Source organism: Choloepus didactylus, chromosome 8, assembly GCF_015220235.1.
Source record: "Choloepus didactylus isolate mChoDid1 chromosome 8, mChoDid1.pri, whole genome shotgun sequence".
Classification (NCBI taxonomy): Eukaryota; Metazoa; Chordata; class Mammalia; order Pilosa; family Megalonychidae; genus Choloepus; species Choloepus didactylus.
Window position 1 is genome coordinate 5,305,070 of NC_051314.1, and position 26,351 is coordinate 5,331,420.

General features: G+C 42.7%; 1 protein-coding gene and 1 pseudogene across 8 annotated transcripts in view; both read right to left on the minus strand.

The window, feature by feature from the left end:
• Positions 1 to 26,005, minus strand: part of PPARA (peroxisome proliferator activated receptor alpha) — a 79,593-nt gene extending 53,588 nt beyond the window's left edge. For 2 of the 8 annotated variants that reach the window (XM_037845342.1, XM_037845341.1), the window contains exons 1-3: positions 24,791 to 24,929; positions 24,133 to 24,193; positions 20,226 to 20,381 (exon numbers count right to left, since the gene is read on the minus strand). The gene's annotated coding sequence lies outside the window, so the exon portion shown is untranslated. Of the gene's footprint in view, positions 1 to 20,225; positions 20,382 to 24,132; positions 24,274 to 24,790; positions 24,930 to 25,474 lie in introns of those variants that run through there. The other 6 variants (XM_037845346.1, XM_037845345.1, XM_037845340.1 and 3 more) reach the window with 4 other exon arrangements.
• On the minus strand, positions 3,453 to 4,079 carry LOC119541413 (annotated as a pseudogene).
• Positions 26,006 to 26,351: the final 346 nt, after the last annotated feature.

Here is a 26,351-nt window from a genome sequence, read left to right on the forward strand (position 1 = left end):
AGCTGGATTCTGAACCCCGGAAGCCAGCCTCTCCTTTCTGTTGTTTACTACCATGCTGTAATCCTCTGTGTAATTTACTTTGTAACGCCTCCCAGTGTCAATGTGTCACAGCTTTCACATCCAACTATGGAGTTTAGAGATTTGATAATGTGGTTTCTGAATTACCCGCAAGTTGTTTGTCCTTCCCAATTTATCTATTTTACAAGTAGAAGCTCCATTAAGTGAATATAATTCTTGTTTAGAGATGAGAAAAAAAGTATTATTTTAATTTTAATCATTTTTTAAAAAGGAAAAGATTGGAGGTTTAAACTTAAGGCAAAATAAAATGTGGAGAATTACCTGAATTTCAGGTTCTCACACTGCTAAATGTTTGCGTGTTTAGTGGAGAATTAGTTGTCTACTCATTTGGCAAATGGAGTCATTTTTCTAAATGTCATTGCTTTGGGACACTAGAATCTACATCCTTAGATGAGGACCTCAGGGCCATGACCAAAATTCTAGTGTCTATTATGAGCCAAACATTTTTTCATTTTTAAAAAGAGCTTATTAATAAAAATTGATCTACAGTAAACTGCTTATATTTAAAGTGTACAATTGCTAAGCTCTGGCTGATGTATACATTTCTGAAACTATCACCACACTCAAGATAGTGAAATAGCCATCACTCTAGAAGTTTCCTCATGTCCCTAAGGAATCTCTCCCTCCCACCCCTCCTTGTCCCAATCCCCAGCTGTCTGTCCCTATAGTTTAGTTTGCATTTTCTAGTTTTATATAAATAGAATCATATGGTATATACACATTTTGTATAGCTTCTTTCAGCATAATTATTTTGAGATCCATCCCTGCAAAGTAATATTCCATTGTATTGATGTACCACAATTTGATTATCCATTCAACTACTGATGGACATTTGGAATGTTTCAAGGTTTTGTTTCTTATAAATAAAGCCACTGCAACATTTGTGTACAAGTCTAACTTTTTAGGAAACTGCCAAACTGCTTTCCAAGGTGTTTGTACCATATTATATTCCCACCAGCAATGAAGAGAGCTGCAGTTTCTCCACATCATGGCCAGCATCAGGTATGGTTAATCTTTTTTAATTTTAGCCATTCCAATATGTATCTAGTGGTATCTCACTCTGGTTTTAACTCTCATTTCCCTGATGATGAATGGTGTTCAGCCTCTCTTCATGTGCTTAATTGCCATCTGTGTATTTTTCTTGATGAAGTGCCTGTTCAAATCTGTTGCCCATTTTAAAAATTGGGTTATTTCTTTATAGGTGAGTTTTTAAAGTTCTTTATATATCCTGGATACAAGTCCTTTATCAGATATAGGCTTTGCAAAGATTTCCTTTCAGTTGTGGCTTTTGTCTTCATTCTCCTAAAGTATCTTTTGAAGAGCAAAAATTTTAATTTTAATAAATTCCATTTTATCACTTTTTTTCCTCTAGAAATCATGCTTTTGGTGACACATCTATGAAATCTTTATCTAACACAAGGTCATATCACAAAAATTTTCTCCTGTGTTTTCTTCTTAAAGTTCTATAGTTTTGGTTATTACATTTAGATCTACAATCCATTTTGAGTTAATTTTTGTATATGATGTGAGGTATGGATCAAAATTCATTTTTTGGCATATGGGCAACCAATTCCTCCGGCACCATTTGTTGAAAAGATTGTCTTTTCTTCACTGAATTGCCTTTGCAACTTTGTCAAAAATCAGTTGTTTTATCAGGAAGATAAGTTGGATTTTTGTCAAATGCATTTTCTGCATCTTTTGAGATGATCATATGGTTTTTCTCTTTCATTTTGTTAATACGGTAAATTACGTTGATTTTTGAATGTTAAACGATCTCTGCACTCCCAAGATGAACCCTACTTGGTCATGATATATTATTTTTATATATTATTGGACTCAGTGTACTAAAATTTTGCTTAGAATGTTTGCATCTAGGTTCATGAGGGATATTGGTCTGTAGTTTTCTTTATTTGTAATGTCTTTGTCTAGGTTTGGTATCAGATTAATGCTGGCTTCATAGACTGAATTGGGAAGTATTCCTTATTCTTCAACTTTCTGGGAGATTGTGAGTAGAACTGGAATTACTTCTTCTTTAGATATTTGGCAGAATTCACCAATGAAGTCATCTTGGCATGGAGTTTACTTTGCATGAAAGATTTTAATTACAAATTCTATTTATTTAATAGATATAGGGCTATTCAAGTTTTTTTCTTCTTGAGTTGAATTTTGAGTCTGTGAATTGCGAGTAATTAGTTATTTTCATCTGAGTGGCTAAGTTTTTTTGTTTTTTTTTTTTTTAACGAATATAAAACTATTGATCACTGTTCACCAGTATTTACAATAATGTAAACAATATACAGTTGGATAACATTCTGATACTATGAAGTTATTGTTTTCCTGGCTTCTGCTGAACCAGTAATCCAAATACTGAAAAGATTGAGCCTACATGTAAGGAAAGCATTGGGGTAAAGAGAAAACCATGCAGGTCAACAGTTTAGATTACAAAAGTCTGTTTACCTATTTATGCCAACATGTCCTAAACTGCCACATCTTCAACCATCTGATTAGGTTTCCATGAATCATGACCTTTTTAGTCAATACAGCACAGGAATTTCAACTTTCTATAAAGGAATGGCTCTCTAGAAGGAAACTTTCAATGCCCATTTAACTAAGCCTTGCTTGGCTAAAGAAACACAACATTATTTACGTTGTTTTCTCGTCTAGGTGGGGAGATTGTTGGTTGTGGTAGATTTTCCTTTCAGTGTTTTGCAAGTATTTTCCATTTCTATGACTATAGATATAGACATGGATTTTGCTCTGGCTGCTTTAAATTATGTAATTTAAATTATTTGTATTACATTTAAATTGTCCAATTAATTACTGAATCATCTATTTGATGTGAAAGTTTATGACTTCAGGAAATTTTCAGTTTAACTTGAAATATTTCTTGCTCAGAATGATGGCATCCCAGAAGCACCATGGAGTTATCCATAGTTGTGAAGTGACATTTATGTTTTGAATGGTTTTATTTTTGATGAATGTAAAAAATAATAAAAATAAAAAAATAAAAATTACATATATATTTATATATACACTCACACAAAAAATACCCCCCCCCAAAAAAAAACCAGAATGGACAGAATGGTCTCCTTAAGCATAAATGGGGTTAAACACAAGCTCTGATTCAGTAATGACTATGGAAAATCATCCCCACATTTAGAAATGCTGTTCTCTAATGCAAAGGAAATAATACACCATGGTATCACATGGTCTTTTCTGATAGATGAAGCAACTACCGAAAGCTTTTATTTGTTCAAAGTAACCAGTGATACTGATGTAAAAAACAAAACAAAAACCAATACTCCCCCAATAATACTACTTCGAAACAAACATATCTAACTTGATTTCCATTTGAACACAGTTATTCTTCACACTAAAAAATCAAAAAACCAAGATCCAGATTATATATGTATATGTATATAAATATATATAAAAAGCAATGCAAGACAATTATTGAGCTTCATCTTCTGGACAAGAATGCCAAGTTAGTCTCTCTCCATAAAAAGCAATTACAATTTGAGGACACTTCATGTTTGCCTCTTTTGCCGGCACCAAGTCTGCCTCATCTGAATCTTTCCATTCATGAGAAACATTAATTCTCCAGTGCTGTCTGTGGCACCAATTATGCTCTCAGGATCAAGCCCACTAGCAAAGGCTCTTGGTTTGTCAGCAGCATCTCTCTTCTTCTTTGATTTGCTGTCATCAGACTCATCGTCAGATAAAGATTTTCTTTTGGTACCATCTTTTTCTTTACCAGCTTTTTGAGAATTAAGAAATGCTTCAATTAACTTTGGGCAATCTAAATTTTCTTCAGGCTCCCAAGTATTGTCAGCATCTGTAAATCCCTCCCACTTCAGGAAACACTCCACCTTCTCACTCACTACACATTGATTCAGTACTTTTTCCACCATAAATTCTTCAGGCTCTGCCTCTTCAACTTTTTTACTCCTTCCATTCTGCTTCTTTCCCATTTTTTGCAATGTAGTTTTATTAGTGGCCATTTTTTACCGCAGACTTGAAGAGCTGTTAGTCACCGCCTCCGAGCTGCTCCGAGTCCTGGCTCTGCAGCGTCTCCCTGAGTGGTTAAGTTTATTAGCATAAAGTCGTTTTTAATATTTCCTTATTATCCCTTTGAAATCTGTAGGATATGTAGTGATGTCACCTCTCTCATTCCAGATAATGGTAATTTGTGTCTTCTCTTTTATCCCTGGAGCAGATGGCCTAGAGTTTTATCTCTTTTATTTATCCTCTCAAAGAATAAGCTTCATGTTTCAGTTATCTTCTCTATTGTTTTTCTGGTTTTCTATTACTTGACTTCCACTCTGATCTTTATTATTTCCTTTAACCTGCTTACACTGGAATTAATTTGCTCTTATTTTTCTGGTTTCTTAAAGTGGAAGCTGAGGTCATAGATTTGAATCCTTTTTTCTATTCTAATGTAGGTTTTCATTGTTATGTTTCCCTCTAAGTACTGCTTTAGCAGCATCCCACACATTTTGAAGTTGTTTTCATTTCCATTTGGTTCAAAAAACTTTCTAATTTCCTTTTTATTTGTTTCCTGACCCATGGGTTATTTGGATATGTGTCATTTTGTTTCTAAATATTTGGTGATTTCCCAGATATATTTCTGTTATTGAATTCTACTTTAATTCTATTATGGTCAGAGAACTTACTTTGTATGACTTGCATCTTTTTTAATTTATTAAGACTTTTTTATGACTCAGAATATGGTCTATCGTGGTAAATATTTGGTATGCACTTGAAAAGAATGTATTTTCCTGCTGTTGTTGGGTGGAGTGTGCTATATAAAAACATCAATTAGATCAAGTTGGTTGATACGGTTGCTTAAATCTTTTATATCTTTGATGATTTTCCATATGTTTGTTCTATAAATTATCACTGTTTGTGGATTTGTCTATATCTTCTTCCAGTTCTATCAGTTTTTGCTTCAGGTATTTAAAGCTCTATTGTTAGATGCATAAACATGTAGAATTGTTATATCTTCCTCATGAATTATCCCCATTATTCCTTCAAAATATTTTTCTGTTTCCCTTCCCTTTCTCAGGGTCCCAAGTTATACATAGATTAGGCCACTTAAAGCTATTCCACAGCTTACAGATCCTATTTTCATTTTTAAAAATTCTTTTTTCTCTGTGTGTTTCATTTTGGATAGTTTCTATTGCTATGCCTTCAAGTTCACCAATCGTTTCTTCTGCAATGTTTAATCTGCCATTAATCCCAGCCGGTGTATTTTTAATTTCAGACAGTGTCGTTTTCATCTCTAGAAATTTAATTTGCATCTTTTTTCTATCTTCCACATCTCCACTTAACTTTCTGAATATCTGGAATACAGTCATGATAATGTTTTAATATTTTTGTTAATTTTAACATCTGGATCAGTTTCAAATCACTGTTTTCCTCCTCATTATGGATTCTCTTTTCCTGCTTCTTTGCACTCCTAGTAATCTTTGATCAGATGCCAGATATTGTTACTTATTTGATTCTGTGCTGGATATGTTTATATTCCCATAAATAAATATTCTTGAACTTCTGGGATACAGTTAAGTTACTTAGAAAGAGTTTGATCCTTCTGCGTCTTAGTTTTAAGATTTGTTGGATGGGACCAGAGAAACATGTGGGACAATTATTCCTCACGACTGAAGCAAGATCCTTCTGAGTACTCTACTCAATTCACCTTGAGGGGTTGTGCTTTCCAGCCTGGCAGGTGGAAGCAGGCACTGTTCCCAGCCCTGAGAGAGCGCCAAGCACTATTTCTGCCCAAGTGTAGGTACCGGGCCCTGTTCCGTCTAACCCGTCACATGGTTCTCTTCGTGGCCTCGGATAGTTTGGTCACATGTGTGTGCCATTCAGTACTTCAGCAGGTTCTGGAGCTCCCCCTCTGTAAAGCTCTCTTCCCTGGGACTCTGTCTTGCGAATTCCAGCCGCTTTGGTCTCCCCAGACCCTCAGCTCCATCTCCTCAATTAGGGGAGTCTGCTGAGCTCCATCCGGGTTCCCCCTCCCTGCACTGCAGCTGGTAGACTCTCCAGGTAGTAAGCTGGGTTACTTGTAGAGCTCACCTTGTTTGTTTCCCATTCCACAACAATCAGCACCATTAATTCCCTGGTGTCATGTCTTGAAACACCTTGTTTCATGTATTTTGTCTGGATTTTTGGTTGTCTCGGGCAGCAAGGTAATCTGGACCCCGATATTCCATCTTGGGCAGTGGGGTCAATCATTTTTACACACAGAGAATAAGTCAGTGACAAGCCCATAGCCAGCGTTTCTCAATATTTTTTAATGCATGTCCCCTTCTGATAAATTAAAAGAGCTCATACTGTCCTTTAATATTGTTTTAAATTTCAAAGTAAATTAACCATTAGACTATTTTTTTAAAATTTACCCATTCTTCAGCAATTCTGATATACCTGCTTGGGTACAAAGTTGAGATCCTGACACACACTCTTGGCTATGTACCGGACACTCACATGCTTCCTTAGGTATATCCCCAAGAATCTGCTACATCTCTCTGAGTAAATACCTGACACTCCAATATATCTTCTTGGGTATATGCCCAAGATTCTGATATAGCTCCCACCTTGCACACACTCAGATCTCTGCTTTAACTCAAACACTGAAATCCATCCAATAACCTGGGTTTATCAAGAATACAGAAGACTGTTCAGAGTTCATGATAAACCTTGGAGGGTGTGATACTATCTAATTCTCATACCAGACCCAGGTAGCATAAGGTAAGGATTAATGGATGCTAAATAAAATTAAAAAGCAAGAACACTAGTAGGCTATAAAACTAAAATTTTTAAAATTTTATTTTGAGATTTCTTAAGAAGTCACATAATGATAAAAGAATTCATTCACCTAGAAGACATAATGATACTATATGTGAATGCACACACACACAAAAATCCTCAAAATACATGAAGCAAAAACAGATAGAGCTAACGATTACAGCTGCATATTTCAACACCCACCTTGTAGAGCTAAGAGTTCTTAGATTCAATGCTAAAAGCATGATCCATAAAAGGAAAAATTGGTAATTTAGAATCTCATCAAAATTTAAAACTTTCGCTTTGCTAAAGACTCTGTGAAGAAATGAAAAGACAAGCTACGGCTTTGGTGAAAATATTTACAAACAACAAACAATGCAATTGGAAAGTAGACAAAAGACATGAATAACCATTTTGCCAAAGACAATATACAGATGACAAATAAACACATGAAAAGATGCTCACCATCATTAGCCAAGAAGGAAATGCAAAAACATCCACAATGAATTATTACTATACATGTATCAGAACAGCTAAACACGCAACTACCAGGCAGCCCAGAAATTGCTCTCCTGGGCATTTATCACAGACAAATGAAAACTTAACATTCAAACAATACCTGTACACACACCAAAAGAACAAGTGACAGAAAATAAAATAAATGAATTAGATTTCATCAAAATTAAAAGCTTTTATGGTGTAAACACTACCATCAGGAAAGTGAAAAGACAGCCCACAGAATGAGAGAAAATATTTACAAATCATTTATCTGATATGGAACTTGTATCCAAAACATATAAAGAACTCTTAAAACTCAACAATTAGAAGACAAATAACCCAATGTTAAGAATGGACAAAGGAACAACCTACGTGGCAGACTTGGAAAAGCCAGTTATCAAATTTATTTGGTAAAAATATTCTAAAACAGAAAAATAAAGCAGGAAGACTTACACTTCCTGATTTTGAAGCTTACTATAAATCCAGAGTAGTCAAACAGCATGGTACTGGCACACAGATAGACATATCGATCAGTGGAATCGAATTGAGAATTCAGAGATAGACCCTCAGATCTACGGCCGACTGATCTTTGATAAGGCCCCCAAAACCAGTGAATGGGACATAACAGTCTCTTCAACAAATGGGGCTGGGAGAGCTAGATATCCATATCCAAAGGAATGAAAGAGGACCCCTACCTCAAACCCTACACACAAAAATTAACTCAAAGTGGATCAAAGACCTCAGTATAAGAGACAGAACCATAAAACTTCTAGAAGATAATGTAGGGAAACATCTTCAAGACCTTGTATTAGGAAGTCACTTCTTAGACCTTACACCCAAAGCACAAGCAATGAAAGAAAAAATAGATAAAGGGGAACTCCTCAAAATTAAAAGCCTCTGTATCTTTTGAGGAATTTGACAAAAAGGTGAAGAGGCAGCCAACTCAATGGGAAAAAATATTTGGAAACCACGTATCTGATAAAAACTGATATCATCCATATATAAAGAAATCCTACAATTCAACAACAATAGTACAAACAACCCAATTATAAAATGGGAAAACGATATGAAAAGATATTTCTCTGAAGAGGAAATACAAATGGCCAAAAAATACACGAAAAACTGTTTATCTTCACTAGCTATTAGGGAGATACAAATCAAGACCACAATGAGATATCATCTCACACCAATTAGAATGGCTGCCATTAAACAAACAGGAAACTACAAATGCTGGAGAGGATGTGGAGAAATTGGAACTCTTATTCATTGCTGGTGGGACTGTATAATGGTACAGCCACTCTGGAGGACAGTCTGGTGGTTCCTTAGAAAACCAGATATCGAGTTATCCTTTGATCCAGCAGTTTCACTTCTTGATATATACCCAGAAGATCTGAAAGCAGTGACATGAACAGATATTTACACACCAATGTTCACAGAGGCATTATTCACAATTGCCAAGAGATGGAAACAATCCAAATGTCCTTCAACAGATGAGTGGATAAACACAATGTGGTATATACACACGATGGAATTCTATGCAGCAGTAAGAAGGAATGAGGCTGTGAAACATGGATGAACGCTGAAGACATAATGCTGAGTGAAATAAGCCAGACACAAAAAGAGAGATATTGTATGTTAACACTAATGTGAACTCAGTGAAAAATGTAAAATAAATGTTTTATATTGTAGAATGTAGGGGACCTAGAGATAGACAGCAAGTAGCGAAGGGGGAACAATAATCTAATAAGAAGAGATAAGCTACTGAGGGTAATCTCAATGTTAAGGGAATGTTCAGGAATGATTATGGTTTGTAAATTTTCTTGGTTATGGTAGGAACATGTTGGAAGCAATGTAGTTATTTTAGGTTATTTGCTTTTTCTTATTCCTTTGTTTTGTTTTGTTTTGTTTGAAATGTTGTGCTTTTTTAAAAAAAAGGAATGGACAAAGGATGTGAAAAGCCATTTATACAATGGCCAATAGGCATATGAGAAGATGTTCAACATTATTAGTCATTAGGGAAATGCAAACCAAAACCACAATGAGATACCACTTGACAACCACTAGCATAGCTATAATAAAAAAGACAGAAAATAACGAGTGTTAACAAAGATGTGAAGAAATTAGAACCTTCATACACTGCTGGTGAGATTGTAAAATGGTACTGTCACTTTGAAAAACAGTTCGGTAGTTCCTCAAATCGTTACACATAGAATGTATCTTAAATTTCACGATAAGGAAATAACAGAAACTGTGGAACTGTAACCCATAACATTCTTTGAAATTATCTATATAACTACTTGTTAAATTGTACTTTGAAAGTCATCACTGTTATGTATATATGTTAACTTTCACAATAAAAATGTATTTTAAAAAAAAAGTTACATATAGAGTTACCATATGACCCAGCGATTCCCTTCTTAGGTATATACCCAAGAGAAATGAAAAATACACTCATGCAAAAACTTGTATATGAATAGTCATAGCAGCAGTTTTCATCATAGCCCAAAGGAGAAACAACCCAAGGGTGCGTCAACAGATGAATGGATAAACAAAATATGCCATGTGCACACAATGGAATCTTTTTTGTGGAGACACAGAAGGTTCCCTGGCTCGATAGATTGATTATACAGTGGGGCCACTTCCCCCACTCTGGAAGCCTGCAGGCAGGCACCAGGCTGGGAAAAGGCCAAAGCACTGCATGCCTGAAGGCAGGCAGCAATTTAGGTAAGGGCTCCTTGCCGGGCTCCGTCTGTGCTCCTGTCTCCTGCTCCTGCTGTCCCCTGTCTAGCCCCAAAGAAATTGTCCCTTGAGATTAAAGACATGTAAACACACTTTATGGCTTTAGAAATAATGCACCCTCCCTGAAATACCTGAAAACAGTCACGTAGGAGACTACCTTGTATGCTATAAAAACCTGTAGAAATGAGTAGAATAAAACTTTCTTTCGCATGAACACAGAGGATGAAGTGGGCTCCCTTCTTTCACATTTTTTGGCAACAAAACAAAAGGAAACCCTGGCACGTGCTGTACCATGGACGGCCATCGAGAACGTTGTGCTAAGTAAAAGAAGCCAGTCATAAAAGACCACCTAGTGCGTGATTCCATTCACAGGAGTTGCCAGAATAAGCAGATGATGTTAGTGAGACACAAAGTAGATCAGTGCTTGTCCAGGCTGGGGAGCAGTTGGAAGAATGGAGACTGAGGCCACGGGGTACGGGGTTTCTTTTAGGGGTGATGAAATGTTCTAAAATTAGATTGTGGTGATGGTCGCAAAACCCTGTGAATACGCTATATATTGAACTGCACACTCTGCATCAGGGTTGTATGGTATATAAATTACATCTCAACAGAACTATTTAATACAAAGAAACCCTGCATATGAATGTTCATAGGAATTTTAGTCATAACAACCCAAAACTGAAAACAACCCAGATGTCCTTCAAAGGGAGAACAGTTGAAACAACCGTGGGGCGTCCACACTACGGAACCAACCGCTGATCCACGCAACTACTTGGATGAATCTCATGGGAATTACACTGAGTGAAAAAGCAATCCAAAAGGCTACAAAATGTGTGGTTCAACTTTTATAGCATTCTTGAGATGACAAAATTATAGAAATGGAGAGCAGATTATTGGTTACCAGGGGTTAAGGGGCAGGGGTGGGAGGGCAGTGGGTGTGGCTAGAAGAGGACAATAGAAGGGGCCTCTAACTTGTCAGTCCGACTCCCAGTTTGGGCACTGCATCATAATTTGCAGGGTGTTATGTCTGCGTGAAAGTGGGTAAAGAAATCTCTATCATTTCTTACAACTTCATGTGAATGTACAATTATCTCAAACTAAAAAATTTCATTTTAAAAAGGTACCAAAAGGGAGGCAAATTAGGAGTGATATTTTGAGAATAGGGGATCTGTGATGAAAAAGTTTTGGGAACGGATGATGGTAGCACAATACAGTAAAAGTGATCAAGGCCACTGCATTGTATACTTGGAAATGGTTCAAATGGTGAGTTTCATATTTTACATATGTTACCACAATAGAAAAAAAGAATAGGTGATTCGTTACATATTCAGATACATGGTTTTCAGAATCTGCCCATGGTAATAGACGTCGCTACGATATATAATGTAGAAACTGTCTTTTGTGTTTATTTGCTTGTGCTTTAAGTGTTTATTTGCAAGTTGAAAAAAAAAAACAGTTATGATTAACAGTTTACCCATTTGCTTTTATCATTTTTTCTTTCTTTAATAGTAGTCAGCCAGCTATACACATACACACACACACACATTTTAAGGCACACATACATCATACATACATGTGTATATGTAGGCACAGATTCAGACTCATCTACATCTGAGAGTGTGTATATGTGTGTGTGTGTGTGTGTGTGTGTGTGTGTGTGTGTGTGTGTGTATTTGGGGGTAAGCTACATTCCTTACAGTCCCTCCCCCCTAAAAACTGAAGTGTGTGTTCCCTAAGAATAGGGATGTTCTCTTATACCCTCACAGTACAGCTATCAATTTCAGTAAATTTAATATTGGTACAATTCTTTAATGTATCATTCATATTCAAATTTTGTCACTTGACTCAATTATGTCCCCTTTATAGCATTTTTCCCTCCATATGGGATCCACTCTAGGGTCGGGTCAGGTATTGAGTTTCACTGTCATTTCTCGTTAGCATCTTTTAATCTAACATTGCCTTTCCACATCTTTTATGATGACATTTTAAAAGAATCCCATTTTCACCTCTCCTCCTCTTTTTAATAGAATGTGGAAACTGCTTTAATACCCACACATGGTAACTTATATTTCAGTCGCAATCTGCTTAGAAGACTCAACACCTGAAACATTCCCACTCAAGGAATCCCATGCCATTCTGACACCATGTCCTGACACGGGCTCCTGCCCTCGCTATCAACTTTTACACACTGCGTTCTGTCTGTTTCTGTCTGTCTGCCAAGGCTTTCCTGCTTGGGACCAGAGGTTCCCAGAGCTACGTAGCTTCAATTCCTATTCAAAATGAAAACTAACAGAAAACCAAAAAAAAAAAAAAACAAAACAAAAACATAATTATTCTGTAAATTCCAGAACAAGAAGAGAGTGAAAAGAACAACAAAATCTACCTGATTGCACTGATTTTAAACAGCTCAACACAATTCAAAGCATTGAGCAAGTGTTAGTAACAATTATCCAAGTACATTCTTCAATAGCTGGTTGTGAAAGAAATCCTTTTCTAAAGAAACAAGGAAGAATGCAATAGAGAGAATGGGGCAATCTGTTTAAGAAAAAAAAAATGGAATTTTCTGCTAAAAAGTAAAGTTCTGCATAAAAATTAAAGAAACAGGGAATCTACCAAGGGTTTAGTCATCAAACCCAGTGCCAGGGATTTCAGGGAGGAGCCCATTGTGTTTCTGGGGTAGCTGCCTGGGTGATTGCGCTGGGGGCTGGTGCTGCGTGACCTGTCCATGTGGCATCACTTGGTCCTCAGAAAGCCACGTGTGCAACCCTCCAGGCTCCTGCCAGCAGCTCTGCGGCCCGAGCGGCTGTCAACATGCCTCGTCCCTGGTCCGTCCTGCGTGACCTTGGTCCTTTAAGTTCACACAAGGTTATGGCTTATAGTCCGTGGACAGTCTGATCTGTTTGTTGTTTGTTTTCAAAGACTGTTTTCATCTTAAATTACTCGCCTCCACCCAGTTGTCTCCACCCCAGTGCCACCAGGCTCACCGGCCCTGTCTCCCACCTGGAGTCCTACACAGCCCTTAGCTGAAGCAGAGCCCAGGCCATTCCCCCCTTGGCCCCCCAACAAGGGACTCCTCCAAATGGCATCTTTCCAAATAGTTTGCAGCTAAGGAGATGGCCCACAGATATCCAAGGTCACCCAGCTACTGGATCAGAAACCAAGGGCTCCCAGCCCCCAGCTCTGCTAACTATGTCACCTTGCTCGCCCAAGATTCACAGCCTCCAGGCCCTTTGTCAGCCCCAGTTAGCATCCTGCCAGCTTCCTGCTTCTCTCCTTGGCCAAGACAAGAGCCAGAGGGAGACTTTTTTTTTAATATTACTTTAAGTTTTTTATTTTGAAACAATTTCAAATTCAGAGGACAGCTGCAAACCTAATACAAACCCCATACAGAAGACTTCAACATACCCCCACCCCCAGATACCCAGAGCCACTGATTTTAACATTTTGCCACATTTGCCATATCATTCTATCCATCCATCCACTCATCCATCCATCCACCCACCCAGTGCTTAGAATGGTGCCCGGGAACAGAGAAGGAGCTTAATAGATATTTGATGATGTTTGATGGTGAATGAATGAGACTTTGCTTTATTTCCTGATACTCTGGCCAAAATAAACCACTCAGAACTTGCTATGGCCACCCCATGCTTTCCAGCCTCTAAACTTTATCTGATTCCTTCTGATGGAATGTCTCCCACCTCCACATGTTTTCGGGGAAGCTCAAATACAAATTCCTCCTGAAAGCCTCCCCAGATCCCCCCTGGTGGAAGGGCCCTTCCCTGCTCTAAGTCCCCTCAGCTCACATCACCAGTGGGGATGGGTGCCTTTTCTGCCCCACTTATCCCCTGACTCCTTACAACAGAATTCACACCTGGTTCAGCTTCCTCTCCCAAAGGAGGCAGGTGTTACATAATTTTTTACTGAATGAATCTAATGTGGGTGCTAAATTCTGAATATTGCTTCCTTTCTTACAAAAAACCCAAGTCACTTTAAGTAACAGAGCCACGAAAGAAACCAATACAGTGGATGCTATCAATGTTTAAAGGATAAGACTGGAGACCAAAGTGCATCCTGAAACCATTCTGGGAGGGGTGTAGTTAGGGGCTTCAGGGCCATTTGAACAGCTGTAATCAGCTCTCTTGAGTCCATATTGTTCAATTTAACACCCACCTGGGCTTGGAGTTAGATGTCATTATCCCCTAAGAGAACTGAGTTGTCCCTTCCATGAACATGGTATAGCCATTGATTCATTTGGGTTATCTTTAATTTCTTTCAAAAATGTCATCAGTTTGCTAAGTAAAGGCCTTGGATACCTTTTAAAAATTTATTCATAGATCTATGATTTTTTTTTATTGGATAAATATATAACAAAATTTTCCATTTTAAATGAACAACTTAGTGGCACAAATTACATTTATAATATTGTGCAACCATCACCACTATTTCCAAAATTTTTCATCATCCCAAATAGAAACTCTGTGTTCATTAAGCAATTTAACTTTCTATTCCCCCATTCCCTGGTGACCTCTAATCTACTTTCTGTCTCTACGAATGGGTAGTGGTATTTTTAATGATAATGTAAGTGGTATCTTTGCCAAATGTTTTCCAATGTGGTTGCACCTCTTTACGTTCCCATGAGCAGTGTTTGAGAGCACCAGTTATTTCACATTCTCACCCATGCTTGATTAATAGTCTTAATTTTAGCCAGTCTAGTGGGTGGGTAGTAATATCACTCTACCAGTAATAATGATATCTACCACTATTAATTTGCATTTCCCTAATGACTAATAATGTAGAACATCTTTTCGCATGCTAAACTTCATCCAGTGGCCTTTGTTGAAGCATTTATTCAAATCTTTTGTCTGTTTTTATTGGGTTGTCTCTTTAGATTGTAAGACTTCCTTATAGATTCCAGATACAAGTCCTTTTCTGGATATATGTTTTGCAAATATTTTCTCCAAGTCTATGGCTTGTCTTTTCATTTTCTTAAGAGGGTCTTTTGATGAGCAAATGTTTTCAATTTTGAGGAAGCCCAATTCATTAACTTTTTCTTTTATACTTCTTGCTTTTTGAATCATATTTAGGAAATCTTGGCCAAACTCCAAATCACTAAGAATTTCTCCTATGTTTTCTTCGGGAAGTTTTATAGTTTTAACTCTTTCATGTATAACTACAACCCATTTTGAGGTTGTTTTCGGTGTCTAGCATGAGGTGAGAGTAAAGTGCATTCTTCTGCATATGGCTAGCTACCTGTTCCAGCACCATTTGCCCCAGCGAACTGACTTGGCACTTGGTTGAAAATCAACTGGCCTTATACATGTAGGTCTATTTTTGGACTTGCTATTCTGTTTCATTCATCCATTTGTCTATTTTCTTATCAATACCACGCTGTCTTGAAATCAGATAGTTTAAATCCTCTGACTTTGCTCTTCTTTTTCTAAGTTGTTTTAGCTACTTTAGTTCCTTTTCACTTCCCTATAAATGCTAGAATCAGCTCATCAAATTCTACAAATAGGTCTGCTGGGATTTAAAAATTTTTTGGTTGTTTTGAATCTGCAGATCATTTTGGGAAGAACTGACATCTAAACGATATTGAGTCTTTTGACCCCAAAATATGGTATACAGTGCCATTTATTTAGGTCTTTTTCAATTTCGGAAATGTTTTGCAGTTTTCAGTACACAGGTCTTACATTTATTTTGTTTCTAAGCATTTCATATTTTTTGATGCTTGATTACTTTTTAGGTGTTATTTAAAGACGCATTTTCATTGTTTTCTGGCTTCCATTGTTTAGGTTGAGAATCAGCTCTCAACTGTTGCTTCTTTGAAAGTGATCTTTTTTTTTTTTAATTTCTAGTTTCTATTAAGATTAGGCTTTTCGGTAGTTTTACTAAAATGTGTCTAGGTACTAATTTTTTCATCCTATGTGTAGTTCTTTAAGCTTCTTGAATTTGTGACTTGGTGTCTTTCATGAGCATTGGAAAAACTTCAGCCACAACCTCTTTAAGTGTTGCCTCTCTTCTCCTCTTGGAATTCCAATTACAGTCGATCCTCATTGTCTGCAGAGTCTGTATTCATGATACTTCCATAGTCATTTGTGGACATGCACCGAGCAGCAAAAAATTTGAGTCACCCAACACATACATTTCCAGCTGAGGTTGAATGAGGAGAAGCTTTGCCTTCTCGTTCCAGCTCTCCCATCACAGATGTCTGTCCTTCTTGTGGTATACTTAGTGCTACATTTTTTTTTTAATTTTTATGCTTTCTCTTGGCAATTTTGCTGTTTAAAATGGCCCTGCATAGTGCTGAGGGGCTGTCCAATGCTCCGAAATGCAGGAAGTCTGTGACGTGTCTTACGGATAAAATACGTGTGTCAGATGTGCTTGTTCAGGTGTGAGTTCTAGTGCAGCCGGCTGAGTTCAGTGTTCATGAACTGACAACTCATTTAATGAACTCCAATTACCTGCCTCCCCCCCACAAGGCGACTGATGATTAAACTCACTTAAATTTACATTCAGAGGCTCTGTGTAAATGTTGCTCTGAAATGTTCTGAAGACACTGATACAGCCACTAGCTGGGGTTCCATGCTGGAGTCGCTAAGAGCTGGTGAAACAAAGAACCGTATGCAAATTTAAGGAGGAAGCAAAAGGCACGGTGTCTTTAAACGGAAACACCCAAGACAAGATGCTGTGTGATGCTGAGGACATGCCACCAGGGGCTCGCAGGAACTTCACCTTGTACCATCCCGGGCAGTGGCTCGGTATTTGCAGATTCTGCGTTCACAGAGACTTTAGAGAACATCGCTACCACGACTGACCAGAACTGACTGCACCTGTATGGCAAAAATTTTCAGTATATTCTCTCCTTTTGTCTCTCTTTGCTTCATTTTGGGTATTTTTTTTTCTAATCTATCCTACAATTCACCAATTCTCTCTTCAGTTGCGTCTGCTCTGCCGTCATATCTACCTACAGAATGCTTCATTTCAGTTTTACAGTTTCTGTTTGGCTATTTTTCAAATCAAGGCCCTGCCTGGTTTCTGGGAAGTGGTGAGTCTGAGCAACGTATCATCCATCGCACAAAGGAAGGGAGTGAAGGCGACTTCTCCAAGAACGTCAAGCTCTCGGTGTCCCGCTTGACAGAACAAGACTGGTGAACCCCAGGGGCAGGGTATCGCCCCCTGCCCCACCACTGGGCAGGTGAGAAACCCGAGCTCAAAGACACTAACATCGCCCATTCCCACTATCCTGCAAAAGGAGCTCTGATAAAAGACTTGCACTGGTCTAGGAAATAATCTGCCTCATTCATAGCTCTCAAACTCAGTGGCGTTTCGCCAGCAGCACCCAGCAGCCTGCTCTCAGCTATCGAGTGTGCCTTCCAGCAGAGATTATTCCGCTCAATTGATTAAGACAGAATCACCGTGTGGAAGCATTATCTATTTTTAATACTAGAACTATTGGCAACCATGAAAGAACAGATGCTGTAACTAAATGTACAAGAGCTTCTCGACTATAGGTCATTAGGTACGTAATTAGTGTGTAATCACCTGAGATAGAAGTTCTGCTGACCCCAGCGGGTCCAAAGGAGTTCAACTTGAGCACGTGATAGCTTCAAGACAATAATCAGAAGGACTAAAGTGGGTTCTAAAACTTCTCAAGAATTTTCCATTCACTCTTTCCTCTCCCCCAACTCAGTACCTTTAGAGAAAGGAAATCCCGAATTCAAATCACCGTCAAAGCCAGCACACACACCCCCGGCAACCGTGGCACCCTGGGACAGCAGCCTTGCCAGGTCTTACCTGCCAGCCTAGCTCTTCCCACATGGCAGGTGACCACTGGTTTTCATACCTGCCTTTCCCCTCAGCCTGGGAGGCTCACTCACCACAGAACGCAGGGCTTTAGAACGTCGGGGAATTCTGTCTTGTTTTTCCACCACTTTCCCCAGCATCTGGGACACTGCCTGGCACTGAATACATGAATGGGCTCATGAATAAGTGATTGAGGGACTCAATAATCAGCCGCTAAAGTGAAGGCAGGAGATGGCAAATCAGAGAGGTTCTCACTGTCGAAGGGAGCCTGTTGGACAAAAAGCTGTGTCTAGGCTGGGGGTGAGAGTGAGGAGGCAGCATTTGACAAAGGCTCGAGGGCCTCTCCAGCAGAAGGTGTCCCAGTGGGCACGGCCTAAATGGTTTCCAACCATCGGATGTCTGTATTGAATCAGGGAGGGGACAGTCATCAAGCAGTTACTCAAATAAAGGCCTAATGTGTCAGTGCTTTGGAGGGAAAGAACTTCCATCAGAAAGACTCGGCCTTGGTGGAGCAGGTCCACAAGGTTTCCTGAGAACGCAGCGTCTTGCTGAGATCTCAAGGGTAGAAGTTACAGGCGTGGGGTCACGGGTAAGGTGCAAACAGCCTGGGTGAGAGACAGTGCTCCAGACAGAAGTTGAGGAAGCACAGTCCACCGGAGGACCCAGAAGTGGACCGGGGAGGGAGGGTGGGACCAAGCTTTCCTCCTTCCCCCCGAAGTCAATAAATATCCACTGGATGAGTCAACATGAAGGCTAGAGAGCCGGCAGGAAGCAGGCAACAACCGCAGAGTTCTCACTGCGTGCCCATCACAGCAATCTATGACAACCCCTCAATTTGCAGACAGGGAAACTAAGGCACGGGCCAGCTGCACAATCTGCATGAGTCAGAGAGCCCGTAGGTCAAGGCCCTGAACCTTGTTCTGTCTGTAATGTGCAGGTGGATGACGGTTACTGAGGTGGGGGAAGGAGGAAAGGGTCCGGGGTGGGAGGAGATGCAGGGGGGTCAGAGTTGGACACACTGAGCTGAGGGCCTCCAAGAGGGGTAGGGCAGGGAGACGCTGGACCTGGACCTCAGGAGAGAGAGGACAAAGTGCAGGGGCTTGAAGGGGGGGTACCAGAACGCCGGACTCAGGCGACAGTGGAGGATAAAGGCCGGCACAGGGAAAAGGGGGGCCCTGGGGATTCTGAGACATAGTCATCAGAAAGTGTCTGTCTGTCTGTCCGGCCCTTCAGCAATAAACATGCTGACAGCCACTAACTTAGACTAACAGGTGAATGGATATCTCGGGTTACAATGTCATCTTTTCATCTCTGAAAATTAATTCCTTTTCTAGGTTCTAATTTTAATTGCTCTCTCTTGTCTTTCAGAGGTTTCACTCCGGGAGAAGCTGTATCGGGCCTGCTATCAGAATTGGGCATTTCTCTTTCTGAAATAGCTTCTGGAAGACAACTTCTAAGAAGAAAGCCCATGTGGGAACTATTCGTTTCATCAAAGCACCTGGGCACTTCCTAGCGATTGTGCACTTTCATTTTTATTAGACCAGAGACTGTGCCGTGGATAGATCTGCTTGCTGCTCTGGACTCTTGTTTCTCTTCTTTTAAGTCTTGTGCTTCTATTAGTATTAAAGATTATCAGTTGTCCTTGAATGTGGTTAAATATTCACCTTCTTTTAGACTTCTGACCTAGGCACTAAAAGCTAACTTTGTTAGGTTCATCTAAGTAAAGAGAATGGAACAAGAAAAAAAAAAAAAACCCTATAGTTTTTTTTTGGTTTCCAGAGTGAAAGAAAAATACCATCTTTATCTCGCTATAGTGACGTCCTGCAAAGTACTCTTCACTCTCTAAATGCACACACAGAGCCTGGGACTTTGAAAGAACTGCTGCAGCTCTTATATTCAAGCTTCCCATTTAGAGTCCTCTCCTGTCACCCTCCCTGGGAACCTCTTTCAACCAACACCTAATCTCACTGGCTGTGCTTTCCCTGGCACTTACAGGCTTTGGTTTCCAGGCTGTTTCGGCAGAGGGTCGGCCACGTGGTTTGCCATTTGTGATGGATTCGCCAACGCCCTCTCTTCTAGAACCTCTGCCCCCTGCCCACACCGCCCTCTGAGGGCTGGCGCCTTCTCTCCTGAGTCTAAATCCTCTTTCTCCTGTTTGGACAAACGCTCTAGGCACCAACATCTCCACCCCCATGTTCTTTTGTCATCACTTGTCACGCAAGTTATTTCAACCGTGTTGGTACTAGCCTTTTCTCTCAAGGAGCATCAGCTTCGAATGCATTTCAGTTCTCTGACCCCCGTCTCTTCTCCCTGCTGCTTACCGAATCTCTCACCTTCAGGATCTTCGCACAATTGAACTTTTTTCTTTTTTAAACAACTTGCCTTCCTCAGGACTCCTCATTCACGGGAAGGGATTAGGTTTCTTTTTAAGATTTGAGAACCACACACATGGAATGCCTTCCTTTCTGGAAAATGCTCTGAAAAAAAAGGAAATTTTTCTAAGGAAAGAACGAAGACTGTCCTCTGTACTTTCAAGCTCTTTTGATTGCTAGCTTGTGAATCATCAGGAGACCGTGAAGGGGCCAAAGTCTCCCGGCCTGGAGCTGGTGACAGATTCTGTAATGTTTTACAAAAGTTGGGGGAGGGGGGTCATAACAGTCAGGCAAAACAATCTCCTCATAGATCCTGAAATCCCAGGACATTGTACAAATCCTACCCTGCTGGATGCTATTTGAATGGAAACTACTTTCATGTACCAAGAGATGGTTCCACTTCAACCAAACTGCAAGTCCCACTGAATGATTTTTCTTTTAGATAGCATTCAGGTTAATCCCACCCAATGCACAGAGAGGAAAACAGAGATAGAAAGTAAGTGGGACAGTGAACAGACAAGAAACTAACCCAATTGTCGAGCTGTCCCACAGAATGAGCTAAACTGAGATTGTAATTCAGAATTTATCAAATTTACCCCTAATCCGACCTACTCAGAGGGGACTAGTTTCCTTATGTTGGCAGCCTCGGAGATGTCAACCTGTTCAATAGGGGAAACCGCCTGAAAATGCTTCTAAGAACTGCTGCAGGTAAACAATATCCCACTTAATAAACAGTTAATGGAAGAAAGCTTGGTTTCAAATGATCACGACTTGATTGTCAGTCAATTTTGCGAGCCTGTATTTTACAAGCCACACTCCTTAATTGCAAACATGCATTTAAACACTGGTGTAAGGCAGACTGCTAACTTCTTAGGATGTTTCAGAAAGAGACATATCCACGTGTCACTCTTTAAATAACTGGAATGCTCTCACTGTAGCTTGGTGATTTGTGACCTCCGTGTGGTGATCACATAACCACAGACTTCTTCAGTTACAAATGGGGCTGCATGTACTCTTAAAAATGAAAAAAAAAAAAAAAAATACTCGGCTATATTATCATCCCAAATCCCTCATTTGAAGCTTCATTAACTTTGAGGCAATTAGTCATTATGGAAGGATCACATGAGTTCTGCGTACTGCAGCACAGAAAACATTTCATCAATGTTTCCTCGAATTTCTCCTGTGCATTCCTTCTTTCCACCACCGGAGTATGAGCAGCCAGTTAAATACACACATTCCCCAGCTCATAGTGTTTCAAATGCACCCTTTTCTGCCCAAGGCAGTTGTTTGGGATTCGAACCCACGATCTCACAGAAAGAAATAGCCTTTATTTAGTTATATTCTCAGGCCATCTCATAAAAAGCCCATCTAACGTATAACATACCCCAAACCTGGGAATAAACACTAAGAATCATTTCACCGCAGACACCACCTTTATAGCACCACTGGGTTGGGAACTACACGTGTCAATCCAGCATGACGTGGGGACCATGGTCTGTTCTGTTTCGGTAACTGCCAGCCAGCCCCTACCCAGATCAGAGTCCTGCAGAGGACACAGAAACCCACCAATAAATACTGGTCGAATTAAATTCTGTTAATCATTTACTTATTCAGTGAACATTGATTGGTGCCAAGTATAAAGGACCAGCAGGGCAGAAAGGAGTAAGACCTAATCTTTGCCCAATCATCTAAACGCAGTGGAGAAAGTTAGACAAACAATGAATTGAACACAAGGCAGCACCCAAAACAGCTCAAGAGAGCCCTGTCCCAGGACATTCGAGAGACCAGGTCCAAACGCAGCGCGTCCGGCCGGATGGCACTAAGGTCACTGTTTCACAGCTCCTCCAAGGATGAGGACGATGCTTTGTATAAGCCAGGATGGACGCAAAAATGTCGCACCTCCGAAATCTGAGGTCATCCTTACATGCAAAGAAAACAGCCACTGAGCATGACACTTTTGTTCTTACTGATGGAGGACTCCTGTGTATCTATTCAAAAATGGAATTAAAAAAACTGTTGTGTATGGGAGCAGGATGAGTGTTTCTTTCAAAAGCTTTAGAAAAATCAGAAAGTGGTCGAAGCAAATATAACACAGATATCAGATCAGGCCAGTGAGAGGCGTGTCTTCTTCCTTTTTTCAGACACCTCCTGGGAGGCTTTTACAGTTTACAGAGAATCTTCAGTAAGCCACCACGTTTGCCTTTCACAACCCTTCAGAGAGGTTAGAACAGAGAAGAGCTCCACGTTCTGGTGGGAACACAGCAGTTTGGGGAGGTGGACAGGGGTCCCGAGGCCTGGGAGGTGGCGGTCAAGGCTAGAATCCAAATCTGGAGATGAAGGATCTCACGCCTTTTCCTCTAAATCAAGTTGCTTCCCTCATGCAAAGCAAAATTTTGAAATACTTTTTATTTTACTCTATCCTGGCCTTAAATGCAACTTAACCGCAAAAATAATTACAATAGGGCTGACCTAGTGAGGAATAAGTTTTTCACTCTTTGAAGCACATGAAGTCTTCCAAGACCCCACCACCACAATATGCCATGTAATTAAATACTCTAGAAGACAAGGAACGAACACACCTCCAGGTAATGAGCATATGAGGCCTGGTTACCTGATACCTGTTACCTGGAGGACAGGTGGACAGTGCACCTGTCTAGTACCCCTTCCCACAAGAAGCTCATGCTCATGGCACTCAAGCAACAGAAATATTTGGAAGAAGAAACATGTTCTTTTAAACTCATGTCACTGGGACTCTTTGGATTTCTCCTCCTGTTTGCTTCTTGACTTAAAACTACCTGCAACACCAAGCTGTAAACCATACTGTCTTCATTAATTCTCCCTGATCACATTGGTTGTTTTATGTAACTAATAAGGCTGGAGCAATGTCTGTCCCACAAACAGAAACTCTGCCTTTTTTTTTGAAACGCCTAGGGAACAATTTACAAAACCAGCTCTATATGACACTACAAAAAACAGAAACACAAACAGAGCCCCTGAAGTTGCAAAAACACTAAAAGCGTACAGGCCACATCCTCAGGCTGCAAAGCAACCAGATTAGTACAAACATTAAAATGAAAACAGCAGTCACTTATAAGTCAAAACGACCATCCTATTTGCTCTTAGGAACATATCCATTCACATACAGGGGACAAGCCTGGAAGAGGAGAAAGAGAGAAGCGACTTGGAGTGTTTAAAATCTGTTTGCAAATTTGGTACTTGTAAAGACAATTATTTTATGATTATGGACATTATGGAATGTCCCCTATTATACATCTAAGATGCCAGAAGAGAGAGAAAGAAATCTTTTTTTTTTCTCCTACCATCAATGAATTTACTTTTGCTTCAAAGTTGTACAGAATCTCGTAGGGCAGCACCTCCTCGAGAGTGTGAAGCGTGTCTGGCCTTTCATGGACGTGACAATCAAATCTGTACCATTTGGCTGACTTCTTCAGCTATCCCTGCACTGGCTGATGGAAGTTCTAGAACTGACCTGCAGTCACCTGTTTAATAGTCAAATTAGAATTAAAACAGCCAAGAAACAGCATGCTGCTCTTTAGTAGTCAGTGACTACAAGAGTCTATTAAGGAATAACCTTTCTCAAAGTTGCACTGTCTAGTTTTAAATATGAATCTGGACTGCCATAAAGAAATAAAGTTCTCGGTGAAACTCATGCAATAACTCAGAACTTAAAAAGGAACAGCTCCAAATGTATCAGAGCTTAAAAGCACTGAAAATGTATTCAACATTGTATCAGAGAGTCATAACTTACAGCAAAAATGCTGGCCCGTCGTGCAACAGAAGAAAACACTTCAATATTGGGGTCTGGAAATATTTGTAAATCAAATCTGCCATTTACCTGCGATGAGAAGGCTGGTCCCGAGCGCTCCTCCCGGGAAGGCCGGGCCTCTGGCTTCAGCCTGGGCAGCGGGAAGGGAAAGGAGGAAATGATCACGACGTGCGTCCTGGATGCCCCCTCCCTCCGGCAACTCGCCACCACCTTGGAAGAGGAAAGTCACCGTGACCCGCTTCTCGCAACGGCGACGGTCGCCCAGGGTCATTCCCTGGAGAGCCCTTTGCCCCACCTCCCCGCCCAGCTCCCCAGCGCCCTCTTTCCCGAGCAGCCTGGGCGGGAGTGGGGTGAGGTGGGTTAGGACGTGCGGTCCCGACGGTCCCATATCGCCCCTGCACCGTTTTTAGAAAGACTGACATTTGGGACACACTTCCCCCCTTTAACAAACACGTAAAAAGGAAAGTCGGGGCGCGCAGTTGTCGGGTCAGTCGGGGGTGGGCGTGGGGACAGGGCCCACTCGCAGCTTCCAGCGGAGCCACCCTGCGCCTCTCGGCTTCGCGGGCGCCACGCGGGCCAAAGAGGACCTGGGCGCGGAGACGCACCCCGACCCGGCCGGCTGGCACCGGGCAGCTGCGGACGGCGGGACCCCCCGGGCGCAACAGGATCAAGGGTCCTCCAAGGGGCTCGCGGCCGCGCAGCCGTCGGGCGGCAGCCGGGGGCGCACCTGCCCCGCGCGTCGCTCCGCCGCGTCCTCGGGGTCACCCGCCTCGGGGATCCCTCGGGGTCTCAGGAAACGTCCCCCAAGTCGGTGACGCCCAAGCTCGACCGCGCCTCGCGGGCCTTCCCCGCCAGGAACGACCTCCGCGCCGCCCCCGCCCCACGACAGCCGCCGATGCCGGGGCCGCGGGCTGGGCCCGGGCGCTCCGCAAGAGGCCGAGCAGGGGGCGGCCCCGGCGCCCGGGGGGCTCCCCCGCTCCAGCCCGCGCGCATGCGCTGCCGCCACTCCGCCCCCTCCGGCCCGGCACCGGGAAGGCCCGGCCCGCGCCCCGCCCGCCCGCCCGCGCGGGCACCTGGGGCGCGTCGCCTCCCGCCGCCTGCCGGGCCGCCCCGCGCAGCGCACCCAGGGAGGCGGCGCCGGACCGGGCGCTCGCGGCCGCCTCCGCCCCCCGCTGGCCCCGCCGCGGGCCCGCCGCGTCCCTGGCCCGGCCCATGCCCGGCGCCGCCTCCCCGGCCCGTGCCAGCGCGGCCCCCTCCTCGGCTCAGCTGCGGGGACCGGCCCGCCAGCCCCGCCCCGCGCTCCGAGCCCCGCGGCCCCTGGGCGGGACACACCCCCGGACGGCGGCGCCCGATTGGCTGCGGGGCGAGGGGCGGGCCCGCGGGCTCCCCAGCAGCTGGCCGCCGCTCTCACCGTGCGCCCCGCGGCCGCGGCAGCCCGGGGGAAACTGAGGCCGGAGAGTAGAGGCGGCCGCCGCGTGCGAGCGGTCCCGGCCCGCGCCCCCGGGAGAGGCAGAGGTCGAGGGCGCGGGCAGGGCGCGCACCGGGTGGGAGCCCCTCCGGGTGCCGGTGCCACGTTGGCGGAGCCGTCCTCTCGGCGAGCCCGGCTTCGCTCGTCTGTCCGACGGTCTGGGGCCAAGGCGCCGGCGCCCTCGGGTCTTGGGGCTAGGGGCGGGGGGCGGGCAGGGAAGAAGGCCCTCGGCCCCGGGTCCCCAGGGTGCAAAAGGCGGCGAAGGGGAGCGCGGGCCCCGCGGCCGCGTCACCGGGTGGCGGAGGAGCCAGGGCGCGGGATGCGCCGGGAGGGGACACGAACAGGGTGAAGGGCAGCGCGGACGCGGGCGCCGCCAGCCCCGACGCCCCTCCCTCCGCCCGCGGCCTGCGAGCCGGGCTCCCCTGCCCCGGTGCAGCCAATGGCGGGGAGAAGGGGCCGGGAGAGCTGCACGGCGGCTCTGCGCCCTGACACCCAGCTGCCCGCGCGGAATGCGCGAAGCCACGAGGTGCCAGCGTCTCAGGGTGCCCCTCCTTGGGAACGAAATGTGTGCTATGCCAGCCCTCCTCCTGCCCTCCCGCTGTTCTATTTGTGGCAAGGAGCGCCCAGGAGGACCTACTCGGGGAGAGAAAGGCTGAGGCCGCGGAGAGGGGAGGCCGGCGGTGCCTGACCTTTATGCAGACCTCTTTTAAATCCCCGTGGTTGATTAGCCCTGTACCCGCGTGAACTTTGCCCCAGCCTCCTGATACCCGCGCGCCTTTCCCACTCACAGACAAGCCCAGCTTTTATTGCACAGGCTGGC